The sequence below is a fragment of the Oryctolagus cuniculus genome, chromosome 15, assembly GCF_964237555.1.
Source record: "Oryctolagus cuniculus chromosome 15, mOryCun1.1, whole genome shotgun sequence".
NCBI classification, from domain to species: Eukaryota; Metazoa; Chordata; class Mammalia; order Lagomorpha; family Leporidae; genus Oryctolagus; species Oryctolagus cuniculus.
Genome location: NC_091446.1, coordinates 87,031,878 through 87,046,356, shown reverse-complemented (window position 1 = coordinate 87,046,356; position 14,479 = coordinate 87,031,878). Strand labels below are relative to the sequence as shown.

The window sequence follows — 14,479 nt, the reverse complement described above, 5'->3', positions numbered from 1 at the left end:
GGAGAGAGCCCAGGAGAGAAGAACCAAGAGAGCACGTGTTCAGGAACAGGCCCTTTTAAAATTTCACCTGAGGGCAGGCAGGGAAGCAGAAGCAGCGAATCCCGTTAGGATGGGGGTGGAGCCTGGCTCAGGTAGCTGGGCAATGCAGCCACCTGGCTAAAACTGCCCCAGTTTCTTAAAAGTTAGTATTATCAGAAATGCTGTTGGGTACACAGATATTTTTAATTAGCTATTTTTGAGTTGCAAAGAAACTACATAATTTAACCTTACTTTGTTAGGAAACTGGTGCAGTTTTAGCCAGGTGGCCGCATGGCCCAGCTACCTGAGCCAGGCTCCACCCCCATTCTAATGGGATTGGCTGCTCCTGCTTCCCTGCCCGCCCTCAGGCAAAGTTTTAAAAGGGCCTGTTCCTGAACACGTGCTCTCTTGGCTCTTGGTTCTTCTCTCTTGGCTCTGCTCTCCTCTCTCCTCTCCTCTGCTCTATCTTCTCTCCTTGCTAGCTCCTCTCCTCTCTGTTTATCTCTTATATTCTCTCTCTCTCTTTTCTTCGCCGCCCCTTCACTCCGGTCTGTAGGGTGTTCCCCAATAAACCCTTTCCCTTACTCCGGTGTCCAGTATGTTTTGCGATGGCTAACATTAATATATAACATACTTAATTAAGTTCTATAGTTTAGACTTAGGAATAAATATAAGTAGCGGTCCAAACAGAGAGAGAAGCAGGAGAGAATGAGTGAACAGAAATATTGTGGGAAAGTATATCCTGTTGATTGCTGGACCCATGTTGTGGTGTAGCAGATTAAACCTTCACCTGCAATGTGGGCATCTTTATGGACACAGGTTCAAGTTCTGTCTGCTCTTTGATCCAGCTCCCAGAAATGTGCCTGGGAAAGCAGCAGAGTTGGCACAAGTGATTGGGCTCCTGCCACCTGGGAGACCTGGATGGAATTCATGGTCCTCGCTTCAGCCAGGCTCAGCCCTGCCTTTTGTGACCATTTGAGTAATGAGAGGATGGAAGATCTCTGTCTCTCTCCTCTGTTAGCTTGTATTTTAAATAAATAAACACATTGTTACAGCTGGTGCCATGGCTCATTAGGCTAATCTTCTGCCTGTGGCACCGGCACTCCAAGTTCTAGTCCCGGTTGGGGAGCCAGTTCTGTCACAGTTGCTCCTCTTCCCGTCCAGCTCTCTGCTGTGGCTCAAGAAGGCAGTGGAGGATGGCCCAAGTGCTTGGGCCCTGCACCTGCATGGGAGAGCAGGAGGAAGCACCTGGCTCCTGGCTTCGGATTGGCACAGTGTGCTGGCTATAGCAGCCATTTGGGGGGTGAACCAACAAAAGAAGACCTTTATCTCTGTCTCTCTCTCTCTCACTGTCTAACTCTGCCTGTCAAAAAAATACATTGTTACAGAAAAATGATTACTGTGGCATTTGATTCATATTTCTTTTTCTACTCTAGCTCCTAGGGCTATTTTGTCCTTTGGTTAACTATAGGGTTCAATGTAAATGGTCCATTCATGACCCTGACCGACTTGCCACTTCCTTGGCCTCTTCTCTCCATCAGGGACATTTCTCTTCCCTCAACCTGAGTCACCTGCAGTCATTCTTTGGGCCCTGTCATCTGGAACTCTCCTACTTTTGAGGCCACTTCATGGAGCCCTGTTAAGCATTCTGACTGTATCCTCTGAGTTTGTTTCTTTGTATCTACACTGCTCTGAGATCTTGTCAGGACCTTCACTCTGGATCTTCTTGTCCCCTCTACCTGTAGTACCACCTGTCTCCAACACATCCTTGCATTCCTTCTTTATCCACTTCAGATTCTTTAGCAACCTTTCCAAGTTTCCATCCATCCAGGCTTTCCCTCTTTGCTGTTGCTGTTGTCTGAACAGTAGACAGTGGCTGAACATCACATTTACCTCCTTGGATTGCCACACCTGGGTGTCCACAGAACCAGTAAATACTCATCCTTCTGAGAGGGAGGAAATGGCAGTTTCTGCACAGGGGTAACAGTATGACACAAGCAGTGGTGGTGGCAGTGATGACCTGCCATTCAGGTTCTGAGTGGGATGGGATGGGATGGGGAGGGATTCCCATGCCGTGACCGCCAGACTGCAGCTCTTTGTCTTTTGCAATGATGGGCTCAGGGCATGTGGCTTCCTGCCCTGGGTGTGGCTTCTCACTTCTTCATCATCATCATCGAGTTCACCTCCCCTTGAGGAACTGCAGGGACGTTTCAGTTTTCCCAAGTGTGTAAGGATTCAATGTGTCTGTTCTCTCACTGTTCTCAGCCTGCTTGTCACCTCCAACCCATGACTCTCCTGCTAACATAAAGGTGGCAGGGCGAAGTAGTGGTGAGATTAAAAGATCAAGAAGCAGCTATGTCCAAAAAGAAGCAGAACTGGGATACTGGAAAATGCTAGAAGTGTCCAATGCAGAGTTTAGGGAACAACATCCGACTGAACATCTGAGACAGAAAAGGCTAATTTTGCTGCTGCAGTATGGTTTCCAATAAACCAGTACACTTCCCTTGATTAACTATCCTAATTTCTGTTGCTCTATCAATTTTAGTTAAGTAAGTAGAGCTTCAAAATGGAAACGAAAAACTGAAAGTTCAATGTGTCTGAGGGAATCATTTACCTGTCTCAAGCATATGAAGCTTTCCAGAATGTCATAACATTAGTAAAATTACTTCAGGGTGAGCATATGGTGCTGTTGTTAAGTTGCCCCCAGGAATACCATACATCTCTTATCTGGAGTGACTGCCTTTGAGCCTCAGCTCAATTCCCAATACCAGCTTCCTGCTAATACACATCCTAGCAGGCAGCAGGTGATGGCTTAAGATGCCAGGCCCCTGCCACTCATTTGGGAGAGGCTGAATGCACTCCACATCCTGGCTGTGTTCTGGCCCAACCCTGGTCATTGAAGGAATTTCAGAAATGAACCACTGAATGGGAGATGTCTCCCTGCCTGTTTCTGCCTTTAAAATTAATAAAATAGCGATTGGTGTGGTCTGTGGGGTTACAGCCTTGGCTCTACCACTGCTGCTTGCTGACTGTGTGATTTGCAAGTGGCTAGATCTCTTGGTGCCTTTGTTTCCCCATGTGTAAGATGGAGTGAGAGTAGTGGCTCTTCCTTCATAGAGAAACTGTGGGAATTGAGGACAATGATCCAGACCAGTCCTTGAGTACATAGGAGAAAATTACATTGGAGAAAGTTATACAGATCAGAAGATGATCTGATCTTTTAATTTTAAGTACAATTTAAAGACCAACTTCAATTGCAAAAGACTTTTGCTCTGAGTAAGCCTGAAATGGTCATTAATCCCTGGGCTAAAACAACTATATAGTAACAAGGTGTTCTTGTTGCACACAGATGTCTGGTCACATGACATCTTTTCATGGTCACTGTACAAGGGTTAGATAACTGGCTACCTGGAAATGCTTAATAAGGAGGCATTGAGATGATAGGGAAAGGCTCGCAGATAATTTACTTTGTATCTTACCTCCAAGATAGGGCAGGTGATGGCTTCATTCAGGGAGGTTTTGCTTGTTCATGGTTTCTACAGAGCCATAACAATAGCCATGGCTGAGCCAGGCCAAAGTTAGGTGTGGGGAGCAATTCGGACTATACTGTTACTGGAATTAAGATTTATTCTATGCATCTGCTCTCCCACAATATGGCGCTGGGAGAGAAGTAAACAGCTTCCACCCAGCTGCCTCTCACCAACTTGACAAGCTGCAGGAGCTGCTCCTGATTGGAGGAGAGCGGCGTGCTCGGCGTGTGGGCAGCCGAGTTGGGATTGGTGGAGAGGACTATATAGGAGGAGAGAGACGGCATGGTGGTGTGGGTTGGTTGGAGAGTGCGTTGGAGAGTTCGCGGGGAAGTTCGTTACTTCGTTCTTTCTCATTTTTCTCTACTCATTCTTGCTTTGGGAGTTTGCTGTTTACTTATTCTTACTTTACTATAGAAAGGACTTGTAAAAAAAAGGGAAACAACAAGCGCCCGGTCCGGTGCGGCTCCTCCGCGTGCGGAGGAGCAGCAGTTAGGAGCCTGGAATTCCATTGTTGTCTTCCACAAAGGTGGCTGAGGTCTAAACCCTTTACTTTTCCAGGGGTATCAGCATGGAGGTGGATCTGAAATGGGGTAGATGAGACTCAAACTGGCTCTCATTTGGGATGCCAGTGTCCCAGGAGGCAGCTTCACTCTCTCTGTCAGGATGTCATCCCTTTTGGTCTTTGGATCTTGATTTAGACTGTCTTGGTAATGAGCTCCAAGACAAGAATGCCCACCAGGCTAGGACAATTCAGAAAGACATGCTTTCTTGTGTCTCTTAGGATGGTTTTTTAGGTCAGTCCCTTTGGAAAGAATGATTTTTGGTATCTAAAATACGTTTCTCAGTCTGCTCAGGGCATCTGTGAAATGCAGTCTGAGGAAAAAGCATCATGATCTTCCCTTTCCACCATGATGGCAAATTATCTGTGTTGACATTTCCAGACTGCTGCTGTACAGATCCACACACCCCCTCTGGCTGCCTCAATGTGTCAAAGGCAAAACTATTTTCAGAGTTAGCTTTTTCAGGATATAATACATTTCTAGCACTGGTAGATGCTATGCATTCATTGTTTTCTGATGAACTGAGCACCTCTTGAATGGGAGGATCTTCAACAGTAGTGCTAGTGCAGTCTGAAGACAAGGTGGGTTTTTTAAGGTACTACTGGAACACTCATTGTGGAAGCATTATCAATCACTCTTTTCAGTTTTCTATTGTGTATTAACAGAGCATGTTTGAAATCTATCCTTACTTTTCCTGATAAACCATCTGCTTTTAAAATGTGGTGACTCCAAAGCCAAATTTCCAATGTAAATCTGTGGGGTCATATTTATAGTTAGCTGTTCATTCCATTTAGGATTATAAGGACTACTAAATTTTGCTGTTTTTTTCCTCTATATACAACTACTCCTATATATATATATATTGCTCTTCTAAACTAGTTTTTTTTTTTCACTTTAACTTGGTGCTAGAAACAGTTGCCTGCAACTGCAACCTTCCACTGTCATTATTGTTAATATCAGACTCTGGTAAAGCAGTGGCCACGTCCCAAAATTCAGCAGAAACTATGTATCAGGAATGGTAGTAGACTCTGAAGATGAAAACATGAATAAAACATGATTCCTTCTTTAAAGGATCTTATAATCTGGTAAGGAAACAACCCCTGTGCAAAGCTGTTGGCTCCCAGCAGCCAGGCGGCCATAGCAGCTGTGCCTCCTCCTACAGGGGGTGCCCTCAACCTTCCATGCCCAAGATTGCCATCTTCCACTTGACCCCATGACAGCCCAGGCCTCCTACAGCCACTCGGAACCCTCACACCAGGTTCCCTGACACCCAACCCTCTTGCCAACCCCCTCTCCAGCCATGCCAAATTCCCAGTCAACCCCATACCTCATCAGAGCAATTTTTAGTTCTGTTTGATAGGTATTAGTTGAATGAAAGAAGCACAATTGGAAATAATTATGATTTCCATTTAATTATATCTACAAAACCCAAAGAATCTCCTGAAAGCAATTCCTATCAGAATAATAGGATAAGTTAACATAATATAAAAATAACATGCAAAAATCAAATGCAGGAGTGGGAATTTAGTACAGAGAATTTAGTAAGCATGCACATGTTTGACATCGTAGTATGTGGGGTTGATTCTCAGCTTTGGGACTTGACCCTAGCTCCCTGCTAATTTGGACCATGGGCAGGAGTGATGATGCCTCAAATGTGTGGATTCTGTCCATCCTCATTGCAGACTTAGACCAAGTTTCCAGCTCCAGGCCAAGGACCAGTCAAGTACATGTATTTGGAGAGGGAAACAGCAGGTGGAGTTCTCTTTCTCTCTTTCTTCCTCTCAAATAAATAACTTCTGAAAGAAAGAGAAGAAAGAGAGAGAGAAAGAAAAGAAAAAAGGAAGGAAGGAAGGAAGGAAGGAAGGAAGGAAGGAAGGACAGACACTAGCAATCCGGGGTGACTAAAAAGGAACAAACATAAACATGACCCTTGGTGGATGGGCAATATGAGTCAGAAAGAATTATCTGCTGATCTAACTGGTAGGTTAAACACAAAAGTGAAAGAATGACCAATATCAATAAAGACAAGGAGAATAAGAGTAAATATCTCTGTTTTCTAGGGGTTACATAGACTTATGAGGGTACTTTAGAAAGTTCATATGAAGTGTAATTAGCAAACAAACTTATTTTGTTACAAAAATTGCTGAAATTTATGCATTTTTTCATACTGCACATTTTCCATATTGGTAAACCCTTGTGTGTACCTAATGACAATCATAACCTAAGTGTAAGTCAAATAGCATTTACCTCATAGACTGACAGTTTTATGAAAAGATGGCACCAAGTATTAGTTACTGTTTATTTGGTAGGACTAAAGGAAAATTAGCTCATAAAAATATCCAAATCATGCAAGCAAGAGAGAAAAATAATAGGAAGAAATTAGAAATTTAAGGATACATAGGAATGGAAAATTCTCAAAGGATTCTCATTGTGGCTTTTATCATTTAAGGTTGAGAAGTTTGCTTACTCTTGTTCTTACAAAAAAATCAAGAAAAGATTTAGAAATCCAGGACAATCATAGGCAACTGCATGGTGAATTTATGAAGGTTACGACCATAGCAGCTATTGTTAAAACTTGTAAATTGATTGGCTCCAAATAAATTCTATTAAATGTTCAAATCACTCAAAATTCATGAGTTACATCTAAATGGCAAGTTTGCCATGAAGTGGTGCTCCTACCCTCTCTCATCCTTAATTTTTTTTTCAAAAGGTAATTCTGAAAAACAAACCCATTCTCTGATTATCCTGCTCATGCTTCGACCATGGACAGTAATAAGACAAGACAGGTAACTTGTCTGCTTGTGAAACAGGTCCATGCCTCAAGCAACACCTGCACAATTTTACCCCTCAGTCTGATCTCCAACGACACAAAGCACTTATTTCCTCAAAGAATATCACAGAGGGAGATGAGTTGTTGGTTCTCTGAAAAACCTTTTTTTTTTTTTTTTTGACAGGCAGAGTGGACAGTGAGAGAGAGAGAGAGACAGAGAGAAAGGTCTTCCTTTGCCGTTGGTTCACCCTCCAATGGCCGCCGTGGCCAGCGCGCTGCGGCCGGCGCACCGTGCTGATCCAATGGCAGGAGCCAGGTGCTTATCCTGGTCTCCCATGGGGTGCAGGGCCCAAGTACTTGGGCCATCCTCCACTGCACTCTCGGGCCACAGCAGAGAGCTGCCTTGTCACACAACACATTCACTGTCACCAATGTACATATTTAGTAATCCAAGCCCCTTGACAGATAGAAAGGTTAGTCCAGACTCATTTGCCACAGGCTTTGCCAGCAGTTTTCCAACAGCCTGGAGAACCAGCGAGGACTCCAGCTGAGGGCATCAATTTGAGAGCTTTGAATTGGTCCGGGTTCTGAATTGGTGCCAATATTTCCATGGTGAGTTTTTCTCTAATAATCTTCCATGGTACCAACATCTGCCCACATCACACTACAGACAGTGGCAGTTGGTTGGCAGGGAGTTGGACTGATGACAGGGAAATAATGAAATTATTCAATGCAATGCACAGTCCTTGTATTTGTTCCTCTGAGAGGAGACTCTAGTCTGTTAGCAATTCCAAGAATCTTGTGTTGCAGAAGTGGCTCAGTTACCAGCAACTCCTCTTGGCCTGCTCCAAATGGCAACTCTTCAGCTTTCAGATGTTTCATCTGCTGCAGTTTCATGATGCCCCCTATTGACTGAGCACATGGCAGCCTCCCAGCATAATTCCATCAGATCAGCACCAACAAAGCCTGATGTTAGGTGTGCTAAGTGACAAAAGTTAAATGTTTCAATAAGTCTCAGTTTTCTATACAAAGTTTGAAGTATCTTTTCTCTGGATGCTTTATCTGAGATACCCAGGCCTGTTTCTCAGTAGAACTTTCCTGTCCATCTCAAAGCAGGGTCTAATGAGTGTGTGATGAGTAGCTCCAAATACTGGGACCTGAACTGTGGTGGGCATGTTGTTCAAATCTTCCATGAAGGTTAGGAGCTGGGCTACAATTCTTCATCTTGTGTCTTTTGAAGCAATTCTCTTTTAGAGGGTAATAGCAGCCATCTCATTGATGAAAACAACACAGAGTGTATGTGACATGGCTGTGTTAACATTTCACTAGGCATCTGCTTAGACACTCCTGACATGCCAGACACAACCTCTGGGGATGCTTGCACACTTCTAGATATTTCAAACTTTGCAGTGGAGTTCTGCAATTCCAGCTTCCTAGATTTAGTTTTCTTTTGCAGGACAGCTTCTATTTTCCAGTGTACTTCCTAAAGATACTTTTTGCCTTCTTTGCTTTTTATCTTCCTTTTCTTTTTTAAAAATCTCTATTTAGAAGAGAAGAATATTTTGAATACTGTATCTCAGATAATGGCTTCTTATAATTACTTTTCTTAATGGGAAGATCCAAGAAAAAATGGTCTTTATTTCTATCTTCAGTTTTTTTCAATACAACATCCTCTCTCAGACTCTCAGGCAGGGATTTTCAAAGGAATGCAGCCTCTTTTGGAAGTTATCCATGGTGTTCAATCAGTGGTTCCTCTTTGCTCCATCTCAGGAGCACTTGAAACAGAATCAAGATTTCTTTTCTGATACAGTGACAGTAGGGAGCTGTTCATGTGATTTGCTGATAGTGGATCTGAGTAATCTTCCATATTTGAGTCATCATCAGAGTAGCCTTCAGAAGACCTCAGTCCTTGTCCTCTTCATCTCGTCTTACTTTTTTTGCCCTATACGCATCTTCTAATTCTGTTAAATTCTTAAAATCCTTCTCACTACCAATTATGCTAAAGGTATTTTTCCACCTGAATCCTAAAAACATTTCTCTTTTTTGCTCATAATCTATATTGCACATTGGTTTTAAATCAAGTGCTCAGACTTTAGTGTCCACATATTTGCCACATCTGTTACTGGTTGGATAATGGATAATGTGGTGCTTAGCTTATTATCCATGAAACCTGGGTCTGGGTTTCATTGCGTCTCATCTTTATGATTTCTTTCTTTTTTCAATATTTATTTATTTTAAATGCAAAGTTAGAGAGAGGTAAAGAAAGAGAGGGGGATGGAGAGAGAGAAAGAGAGAGAAAGAGAGAGACAGAGAGACAGAGAGAGAGATCAATGTTCCATAAACTGGTTCACTTCCCAAATGGCCACAGGCCAGGGCTGAGCCAGGCTGAAGCCAGGAGCCAAGTGCCCCATATAGGTCTCCCATATGGTGCAGGGGCTGAAGATGTGAACTATCTTCCACTGCCTTCCCAAGCGTATTAGCAGGAAGCTGTATCAGAAGTGGAGTGGCCAGGACTTGAACCCGTGCCCATACAGGATGCAAGCATTGCAGTTCATGGCTTTACCAGTTAAGTCACAATGCCAGACCCTCCAATTTTTTAATGTAGGCACTAACAGCTATGAAATTCCCTCTTTTTTTTTAATCTTTTATTTAATGAATATAAATTTACAAAGTACGACTCATGGGTTACAATGGCTTCCCCCCCATACCGTCCCTCCCACCCACAACCCTCCCCTTTCCCACTCCCTCTTCCCTTCCATTCACATCAAGATTCATTTTCGATTATCTTAATATACAGAAGATCAGCTTAGTATACCTTAAGTAAGGATTTCAACAGTTTGCTCCCACACAGAAACATAAAGTGAAAAATAATAGATGATTTTTTTTAAATGATGATGAAATCAGATCAGACTTATTGTCATGTTTAATCCCAGTGAGAGTCAAGTTGGGAATTGATAATTTCTTTTTTTTTTCCAGAAGATCAGTTTAGTGTACATTAAGTAAAGATTTCAATCGTTTGCACCCCCATAGAAACACAAAGTGAAATATACTGTTTGAGTACTCGTTATAGCATTAAGCCTCAATGTACAGCACATTAAGGACAGAGATCCTACATGAGGAGTAAGTGCACAGTGACTCCTGTTGTTGACTTTACCAATTGACACTCCTGTTTATGGCATCTGTAATCTCCCTATGCACCAGTCATGAGTTTCCAAGGCTATGGAAGCACCCTGAGTTCTCCGACTCTTATCTTGTTTAGACACGGTCATAGTCAAAGTGGAGGTTCTCTCCTCCCTTCAGAGAAAGGTACCTCCCTCTTTGAAGACCTGTTCTTTCCACTGGGATCTCACTCACAGAGATCTTTTTGCCAGAGTGTCTTGGCTTTCCATGCCTGAAATACTCTCATGGGCTTTTCAGCCAGATCCGAATGCCTTTAGGGCTGATTCTGAGGCCAGAGTGCCATTTAGGATATCCGCCATTCTATGAGTCTGCTGAGTATCTCACTTCCCATGTTGGATCACTCTCCCCTTTATTTATTCTATCGATTAGTGTTAGCAGGTACTAGACTTGTTTATGTGCTCCCTTTGACTCTTAGTCCTTTCATTATGATCAACTGTGAACTGAAATTGACCACTTGGAATAGTGAGATGGCATTGGCACATGCCACCTTGATGGGATTGAACTGGAATCCCCTGGTATGTTTCCAACTCTACCAATTGGGGCAAGTCAGCCCGAGCATGCCCCAAATTATGCATCTCTTCCCTCTCTTATTCCCACTCTTATGTTTAACAGGGATCACATTTCAGTTAATTTTCAACACTTAAGAATAACTGTGTGATAATTACAGAATTAAACCAGTCATATTAAGTAGAACAGACAAAAAAAATACTAAGAGGGATAGTGTATTAAGTTGTCCATTAACAGTCAGGGCTATGCTGATCAAGTCACCATTTCTCATAGTGTCCATTTCACTTCAGGAGGTTTCCTTTTTGGTGTTCAGTCAGTTGTCACCGATCAGGGAGAACATATGGTATTTGTCCCTTTGGGACTGGCTTACTTCACTCAGCATGATGTGTTCCAGATTCCTCCATTTTGTTGCAAATGACTGGATTTCGTTGTTTCTTACTGCGGTATAGTATTCTAAAGAGTACATATCCCATAATTTCTTTATCCAGTCTACCGTTGATGGGCATTTAGGTTGGTTCCAGGTCTTGGCTATTGTGAATTGTGCTGCGATAAACATTAGGGTGCAGACCGCTTTTTTGTTTGTCAATTTAAATTCCTTTGGGTAAATTCCAAGGAGTGGGATGGCTGGGTCGAACGGTAGGGTTATCTTCAGGTTTCTGAGGAATCTCCAGACTGACTTCCATAGTGGCTTGACCAGTTTGCATTCCCACCAACAGTGGGTTAGTGTCCCTTTTCCCCCACATCCTCGCCAGCATCTGTTGTTGGTAGATTTCTGTATGTGAGCCATTCTAACCGGGGTGAGGTGAAACCTCATTGTGCTTTTGATTTGCATTTCCCTGATTGCTAGTGACCTTGAACATTTTTTCATGTGCCTGTTGGCCATTTGGATTTCCTCTTTTGAAAAATGTCTATTGAAGTCCTTGGCCCATCTCTTAAGTGGGTTGTTGGTTTTGTTTTTGTGGAGTTTCTTGATCTCTTTGTAGATTCTGGTTATTAACCCTTTATCTGTTGCATAGTTTGCAAATATTTATTCCCATTCTGTCGGTTGTCTCTTCACTCTCCTGACTGTTTCTTTTGCAGTACAGAAACTTCTCAATTTGATGCAATCCCAATAGTTGATTTTGGCTTTGACTGCCTGTGCCTCCCGGGTCTTTTCCAGAAATTCTTTGCCTGTGCCAATATCTTGAAGGGTTTCTCCAATGTTCTCTAATAACCTAATGGTGTCAGGACGTAGATTTAGGTCTTTAATCCACGTTGAGTGGATTTTTGTGTAAGGTGTAAGGTAGGGGTCTTGCTTCATGCTTCTGCATGTGGAAATCCAGTTTTCCCAGCACCATTTATTGAATAGACTGTCATTGCTCCAGGAATTAGTTTTAGATCCTTGATCAAATATAAGTTGGCTGTAGATGTTTGGATTGATTTCTGGTGTTTCAATTCTGTTCCATTGGTCTATCCATCTGTTTCTGTACCAGTACCATGCTGTTTTGATTACAACTGCCCTGTAGTATGTCCTGAAATCTGGTATTGTGATGCCTCCGGCTTTGTTTTTGTTGTACAAGCTTGCTTTAGCTATTCGAGGTCTTTTGTGCCTCCATATGAATTTCAGCATCATTTTTTCTAGATCTGAGAAGAATGTCTTTGGTATCTTGATTGGTATTGCATTGAATCTATAAATTGCTTTTGGGAGAATGGACATTTTGATGATGTTGATTCTTCCAATCCATGAGCATGGAAGATTTTTCCATTTTTTGGTATCCTCTTCTATTTCTTTCTTTAAGGTTTTGTAATTCTCATCGTAGAGATCTTTAACCTCCTTGGTTAAGTTTATTCCAAGGTATTTGATTGTTTTTGTAGCTATTGTGAATGGGATTGATCTTAGAAGTTCTTTCTCAGTCATGGCATTGCTTGTGTATACAAAGGCTGTTGATTTTTGTGCATTGATTTTATACCCTGCTACTTTGCCAAACTCCTCTATGAGTTCCAATAGTCTCTTAGTAGAGTTCTTTGGATCCTCTAAGTACAGAATCATATCGTCTGCAAAGAGGGATAGTTTGACTTCTTCCTTCTTGATTTGTATTCCTTTGATTTCTTTTTCTTGTCTGATGGCTCTGGCTAAAACTTCCAGAACTATGTTAAATAGCAGTGGTGAGAGTGGGCATCCCTGTCTGGTACCAGATCTCAGTGGAAATGCTTCCAACTTTTCCCCATTCAATAGGATGCTGGCTGTGGGTTTTTTATAAATTGCTTTGATTATATTGAGGAATGTTCCTTCTATACCCACTTTGCTTAGAGTTTTCATCATGAAAGGGTGTTGAATTTTATCGAATGCTTTCTCTGCATCAATTGAGATAATCATATGGTTTTTCTTCTGCAGTCTGTTAATGTGGTGAATCACATTGATTTGCGAATGTTGAACCATCCCTGCATACCAGGGATGAATCCCACTTGGTCTGGGTAGATGATTTTCCTGATGTGTTGTTGTACTCTATTGGCGAGAATTTTATTGAGGATTTTTGCGTCTATGTTCATCAGGGATATTGGTCTGTAATTTTCTTTCAGTGCTGCATCTTTCTCTGGCTTAGGGATTAAGGTGACGCTGGCTTCATAGAAAGAATTTGGGAGGATTCCCTCTTCTTCGATTGTTCTGAATAGTTTGAGAAGAAATGGGATTAGTTCTTCTTTAAATGTCTGGTAGAATTCAGCAGTGAATCCATCTGGTCCTGGGCTTTTCTTTGTTGGGAGGGCCTTTATTACTGTTTCAATTTCTGTTTCAGTTATGGGTCTATTTAGGTTTTCTATGTCTTCCTGGTTCAATTTTGGTAGATTGCATGTGTCCAGGAATCTATCCATTTCTGATAGGTTTTCCTGTTTGCTGGAATACAAGTCCTTGTAGTAGTTTCTGATGATTCTTTTTATTTCTGTGGTGTCTGTTGTTACGTTTCCTTGTTCATCTCTGATTTTATTGATTTGGGTCTTTTCTCTTCTTTTTTTAGTTAGTTGGGCCAATGGGGTGTCAATTTTGTTTATTTTTTCAAAAAACCAGCTTCTCGCTTGGCTGATTTTTTGTAATGTTTTTTTGGATTCAATCCTGTTAATTTCTTCTCTGATTTTAATTATTTCTCTTCTCCTACTAGATTTGGGTTTGGTTTGCTGCAGTTTTTCTAGGTCCTTGAGGTGCGCTGAAAGCTCATTTATTTGGTACCTTTCCAATTTCTTGATATAGGCACCTATTGCTATAAATTTGCCTCTCAATACTGCTTTTGCTGTATCCCATAAGTTTTGATATGTTGTGTCGTTGTCTTCATTTACTTCCAGAACGTTTTTGATTTCTCTTTTGATTTCTTGAATGACCCAGTGTTCATTCAGGAGCATGTTGTTCAGTCTCCATGTGTTTGCATACTTTCTGGGGTTTCCTGAGTTGCTAATTTCCAGCTTCATTCTGCTGTGGTCTGAGAAGCTGCATGGTATGATTCTAATTCTTTTAAATTTGCTGAGACTTGCTTTTTGGCCTAGTATGTGATCAATCCTAGAGAAGGTTCCATGCACTGCTGAGAAGAATGTGAAGTCTGTAGATGTAGGGTTGAAAGTTCTGTAGATATCTGTTAGATCCATTTGGGCAATAGTGTCAATTAAATCTGCTGTTTCCTTGTTGATCTTCTGTCCGGATTATCTGTCTATTTCTGAGAGTGGAGTATTGAAGTCCCCCAGTACTATTGTATTGGGGTCTAAGTCTCCCTTTAAGTCTGTTAACAAATCTTTTAAATAGACCGGTGCCCTGTAATTAGGTGCATATACATTTATAATAGTTACATCTTCCTGTTGAATTGAACCCTTAATCATTATATAGTGTCCCTCTTTGTGTCTCTTAACAGTTTTTGTATTAAAGTTTATTTTGTCTGATATTAAGATGGCTA

At 41.8% G+C, this 14,479-nt stretch overlaps 1 pseudogene; it reads right to left on the bottom strand.

Annotated features, from left to right (window-relative positions):
* Nucleotides 1-7,284: 7,284 nt before the first annotated feature.
* LOC127484103 (nuclear valosin-containing protein-like pseudogene) lies at nucleotides 7,285-8,969 on the bottom strand (annotated as a pseudogene).
* Between the last annotated feature and the right edge of the window lie 5,510 nt (nucleotides 8,970-14,479).